Source organism: Panthera uncia, chromosome F1 (assembly GCF_023721935.1).
Source record: "Panthera uncia isolate 11264 chromosome F1, Puncia_PCG_1.0, whole genome shotgun sequence".
Taxonomy (NCBI): domain Eukaryota; kingdom Metazoa; phylum Chordata; class Mammalia; order Carnivora; family Felidae; genus Panthera; species Panthera uncia.
Genome location: NC_064813.1, coordinates 56,370,106 through 56,376,236, shown reverse-complemented (window position 1 = coordinate 56,376,236; position 6,131 = coordinate 56,370,106). Strand labels below are relative to the sequence as shown.

General features: G+C 51.8%; 1 non-coding gene across 1 annotated transcript; it reads right to left on the bottom strand.

Moving 5' to 3' along the window:
* Positions 1-5,534: 5,534 nt before the first annotated feature.
* On the bottom strand, positions 5,535-5,655 carry LOC125926062 (U6atac minor spliceosomal RNA). The gene has a single exon (XR_007458992.1). It is a non-coding gene; the product is annotated as a U6atac minor spliceosomal RNA (small nuclear RNA).
* Between the last annotated feature and the right edge of the window lie 476 nt (positions 5,656-6,131).

Sequence of the window (6,131 nt, the reverse complement as noted above, 5' to 3'; positions counted from 1 at the left end):
GCTGAAATCAAGACTCAGACTCTTAACCGACTGATCCCAGGCCGTCCTTGCATTTGGTTTGGTTGTTTGTTTGTTTTTGGACCCAAATGTTTCTTTCTTCTTTTTTTTTAATGTTTATTTATTTATTTTTTGAGAGAGCGAGAGAGCGAGGGAGGGGCAGAGAGAGAGAGGAAGACGGAAGATCTGAAGTAGGGCTCTGCAATGAGAGCGCAGAGCCCGTGCGGGGCTCGAACACACAGACGCGAGATCGTGACCGGAGTCGAAGTCAGACGCTTAACCGACTGAGCCTCCCGGGCGCCCCAGGACCGAAGTGTTTCTAAAGTGGTGGCTGAGAGAGACGGAGTAGAACACAAGAAGACCCTCCCTTGCTCACAGCCCTGAATGATAGGCAATAATCGGCGGGCCAGCTCGGGCCCAGCTCCAGCTCGCACTGCTGTCCCAAACTTCCAGTGAGTTGCATTTTAGTCACCTACTCTCCCCGGCGTCCTCCACAGGACCAGCTCACGGTCGGTGGCAACTACTTATTAAACGAATGAGTGCACAGAGAAGCATTACAGGTTTTGCAAACACCAGGTAGAATGTATAAAGGACCGAATGCTGTGTCTACACACACAGGTAGCAAAACCAGCAGCCACAGGTTAAATCTGATCCACGGACTTTTGTCTTTGGCCCACGTCGTGATTTTTAGAAACTGAGCCACATTTGACTTAAAAATATCCATTCTCTTACTCATAAATATGGAGAACCAACTGAGGGCTGCGGGAGGGGTTGTGGGAGGGGGGGAGGGGCTAAATGGATAAGAGGCATTAAGGAATCTACTCCTGAAATCATTGTTGCACGATATGCTAACGAATTTGGATGTGAATTTTAAAAAATAAAAAATAAAATTAAAAAAGATATACATATCGATTCTCTTGAAAGACCAGCGGACTCTCTGGCAAACAGTGCGTGCTTATTCCAGAATGATGCCACCTGGTCCGAGCTACGTGGAACTTAGATCCCTTTCAATGGAGCGCAGGCCCAGAGGTGATTGTGTCCCTACCTGTCATACCGGGTGGACTTGTGCGCCTCACCCAGACGTCTTCTGTCATTTGTGTCACCGACGAGGATCCTGGAGGTGTTTCAGTCTTGGTCTGGATGGTCACAATGGTGGAAATGCATGTGGGGAACAGTAGGTATAGCTGGGGGAACTAAGGAAAGATTTCTGGAGTCCCAAAGGCCGGTAGAAGTGCAGACAGGTGCATGTGGGGACAAGGCAAGCTGGAGAGAGGGCAGCTCACCCTTTGCTAACACTTACATTGGCTCCGCCTAAGTGACCTTTGAGGACAAGGAAGGCCTCGCCTCCAGTTTCCCTCCTGAGAAAGGAGATTTTCAGTCGATGCTGACTTCTCAGGATGGGGCTGGGAGCTGCTGGTTGAATTGCTTCTCTGTTGAGGTTCTCCCAGGAGAGACGAGGAGTGTTAGCGCTCCAAAGAAACCGGAGGCCTGTGATCCGTCCTCACGTTTGCCTTTGAAGAAACTGAGGCTGAGACAGGAAAAGTGGGTTAGCCAGGGTCACACGGCAAGGTTAAGAGCCGAGACTAAAACCCAACTTCTCTCTTTTGCTTATTACCCCACCAGAGAAATACATCAAAAGGGGAGGAGAGGGAAGAGATAGGTTCACAGAGACAAGAATATGGAACAAGTGCTCTGCTTTTAGGATAATCAACTCTGAATTCAGAAGGTCTTTTCTTTTCTTTTAAGAAAGGAATGTGTTTTTATCATCCACTTCAATGGCCAGTGGCGGGGGGAGGGGGGAAGGGAGGGGGGCAGGGGAAGCCCTTCAAATCCCCAGGGAATGTGAGAAAAAACTCCATTAAATTCTAGTCTTCAAGTCTGTCTCGGTCATAATAACTATAATAAACTCCGGGAGTGTGTGTTTTCTTCGGGTTTCTCTTTTGGTCACTTATGTAAGGGGTTGAGAGAGGACAACAAAAAGGAACAGGCAAGTTTAGTGTTTTGTTTTTTTTTTTAACGTTTATTACTTACTTTTGAGAGACAGAGAGAGAGAGAGAGAGAGCGTGCACAAGCAGGAGAGGGGCGGAGAGAGAGGGAGACACAGAATCCGAAGCAGGCTCCAGGCTCCGAGCCGTCAGCCCAGAGCCCGATGTGGGGCTGGAACTCACGGACTGAGAGATCATGACCTGAGCCAAAATCAGATGCTCAACCGACCGAGCCACCCAGGTGCCCCATGGAACAGGCAAGTTTTACGTGGATAATAGGAAAGTGGACAAATTGGGATGGTTTCATAATTAAGCACAGCCTCTCTGTGTCCAGTCAAGAAACTACATTCGCAGACTTCCAGAGGTGTCGAGATGAGAGGCTGGGGGTCGGATGGGGAGAGGCAGACTATGGCGTTACGCCCTTCTCATGGAGGAATGTGGACATATGGACTGTTTGCTGGGAATGCTTTTCCCGACGTCTGACCCTAACCTCCGCCACACCCTTCCCTGGGCTGAGGCCATTATTCTTCAGGACTCAACTAAAACACCCCCTTGGCACCCTGCATTTCCCCCTTCAGAGCACTCATCACACTTGCAATTAATTACCTGTGTCATTCGTTGGTTAATGCCAGGCTCCCTTACTGCACCACCAGCTCCGTTAATGACTGCAATGCCTGTGTCTGTCTTGCTCATGACTAATGGTGCCTCACCCATAGTAGGTTCTCCATAAGTATCTAGTGAATGGCTTCAAGATCTCATCCTTACCTCTAAGACCTCACAATCTTATGGACAACACTCAGAGGGCAGCGAAGCAGTAAACGGGTGTTCAAAATGGCTGCCCTTGGCCTCCCTTCCCCTCTCAAATGTTCCCTGGCACATCTCATCTCCAAACCGAGGCATGTGCTTGAGGAGGCAGGTATAGAAGAGGGGGAGTCCATTGGCCTGGGTCCAAATAAGCAACGTAGAAAAACTTCTAAAGGCATCAGTTGCTGTAGAAGAAGTGAGTCTCGGGGCACCTGGGTGGCTCAGTTGGTCAAGCGTCGACTTCAGCTCGGGTCGTGATCTCACGGTCCACGAGTTCGAGCCCTACGTCAGGCTCTGTGCTGACAGCTCGGAGCCTGGAGCCTGCTTCAGCTTCCGTGTCTCCTTCTCTCTCTGTTCCTCCCCTCAACATCATGTCTCTACTATGGATGTCTGCACAGAGGTCGGCAAAGCCCTGGTCACACATTCAGTGGAACCAGAGCTGGAGTGTGGTCGGGCTGCTCTCCCAGCCACTTGCCCGTTCCCTCTTGCCTGTCACATGAAGGCCAGAGTTTCTTCCAAGGAAAGCGGACGATGATGATGTTGGGACCTGGAGCCTTCTGTTCAAGCAGGCAGGTGGACCCCTGGATGTGAGCGCTTCAGCAGGGGGCCAGTCTGACCTCTCCCGGCTGTGCTCCAACGCAAGGGAAACCTCCCCACAGGCCGACGACCTTGTTACTAAGCTCTCTTGACCTGGCTACCTCGTGGTGACCCCAGCATTTGGTGTCCTTGGTGCAGGGGAGAGTGGGGAGGGGGTCCCCCTGCGCGTATGGCCTTGTGTTCTTTGCACTTCAGAGGTGGGGGGCCGGGGTCCGAGTTTGTGAAGCCCCTGCCCCGGGGAGGGGGGTGGCTCTGGGAAGCCCGTCCAGCCCGGAAAGTTCACTGCGGCGGGGTGGGTGCAGGGCAAGGAGGGAGGAGCCGGGCCTGGTTTGCAAAATCAGTCTCCAGGCTGTTTTCTCCAGGAAAGGAGATGGGGGGGGGGGGGCCCAGCGAGAGTGGGGGGACTGCAGTCCTCAGCACAGAATAAAAGAGTAATAAGGGAGAAAGCAGATGAAGCTGCTTATCTCATTTATTTATTTTTCCTTCCCCGCTTCCGCTTATTCTCCTCCAACCCACGTCCCCGGTGCCTCTCCCCAGCCGCTATCTGGCTAACGAGGTCCCCCATTAGAACTCCCGGCCCCCCTGCTCCCCGGCATCTCTTCTCCAGACTTGGCTGAGGGTGGGATGTACCACCACACAGGATTTCCGTGGGTGATAACCGCAGCCAGGGCCCCGCTCACCCCGGGGCTGTCCCTCCGAACGCGACCGTCCTCAGCGGTCTCACCTACACCAACAGCTCAGCCCGCCTCTTGGTCAGCGACACCTCACCCTTGACACCCCTCCGCCCTGGTCTCTGAGGGCGTGGATGCCCCCAGATGGAGAGACAGGAGATAAAGTACCAAGGTGAATTTTCTGAGGTCACTCACAGGTCTCTAGACCGGGGAAGGACCTCCAAAGGCCCCCTCGTCTGGGCCTCTGCCGACAGCCCTTGTCAAGCCAGGTCCCTGGCGGCCATGCTCACGAAACGTGCATTCACCCTCTCCAGAGCTGTCAGCTTTCCACTCAAAAGAGCGTGCACCTCACAGGGTGATGTGTTGTTGGCTTTTTAACCTTTTATGGATGTGCATTCGGGGCGTTCGGAAAAGTACCCCAGCCCCAAGCCCCACAGAGTTTCACAAGATGGAGACACTGAGATCATCGGCGACCAGACCCATAACAGAGTATGTCCCACAGCCCTTTATTAGGCCCCCAACCTCACCACCACCCACCTCCTCCCGACCCCGAGCCCCCACCCCCCTCAACCACTGTCCCGGCTTCCAACACCACATGTCAGTTCGCCTCATGGGATTCCCTCTGAAGAAGCTGGATCCCAGAGGTGCACAGAAAAGATTTTATTTTTTCTCTTCATCAGCAATATCTGGGAGGCGGGGGCTGAGCCCGAGCTGGGTGCTGTCTTCTTTTTTTTTTTTTTTTTTTTTTTTTTTTATTTTAATTTTTTTTTCAACGTTTTTTATTTATTTTTGGGACAGAGAGAGAGACAGAGCATGAATGGGGGAGGGGCAGAGAGAGAGAGGGAGACACAGAATCGGAAACAGGCTCCAGGCTCCGAGCCTTCAGCCCAGAGCCTGATGTGGGGCTCGAACTCACGGACCGCGAGATCGTGACCTGGCTGAAGTCGGACGCTTAACCGACCTCGCCACCCAGGCGCCCCAGCTGTCTTCTATTTCCAACCATCAAGATCCCTAACTCCTTAACGCCACATAAACTTCGAGGAATTTTAGGGAAAGAGTCATCTCAGGGAGAAACCCCCACGCAGCGGGCGGAAGGCCAAGTGGGGAGGGACATGGAGTGAGATAAGGGGAAGCCAGTATGAGGAGATGGGGGCCCCGGAAGAAGAGCGTTCCAACCTCTCCCACCAGACGTCAGCCCGTCCTTGCCTCTCTCCACCTTTTTCTCTATTTCTAGAGACGCTGTTTTCAGCAAAGCCACACCCCCACCTCTCAGCTTGAAACAAACGTTGAAAACAGAAGTGTAACGGGAGACACAGATGCGATTTTTTATGTTGGTAAAATACACCGAGCATAAAATGTATCATTCGTGACACTTAGGACATTCACACTATTATGGAACCAACGCCACTGTTTATTCAGAACATGTTTGTTACCCCAAAAGGATACCTGGTACCCACTCAGGGGTCACTCTCCTTTTCTCAAAACCACGTTTAGATGCCATCAAGTAGGTGGCAGTGTGTTGTAACTATGTGTGTGCCGCACAGGCCCCCTCTTCTATCCTTGTCAAAGGGGATGCTGACCTTCTCTCCTCCGTGCAACATCTACATATGTCATTTTAAATTTCCTAGTAGCAGGGCGCTTGGCTGGCTCCCTCGGTAGAGCATTCAACTCTCGATCTCAGGGCTGTAAGTTCACGTCCCAAGTTGGGCGTAGAGATTACTTAAGGATAAATAAATAAGTACATAAATAGATTTTCTAGTAGCCACATTAAAAAGAAACAGATGAGGGGCGCCTGGGTGGCTCAGTCGGTTAAGCGGCCGACTTCGGCTCAGGTCATGATCTCGCAGTCTGTGAGTTCAAGCCCCGCATCAGGCTCCGTGCTGACAGCTCAGAGCCTAGAACCTGCTTTGGATTCTCTTGTATCTCTCTCTCTGCCCCTCTCCCGCTCATGCTCTGTCTCTCTCTCTCTCTCTCTCTCAAAAATAAGTAAACATCAAAAAAAAATTAGGGGCATCTGGATGGTTCATTTAGTTAAACATCCGACTGTGGCTCAGGTCACAATCCCGAGGTTTGTGAC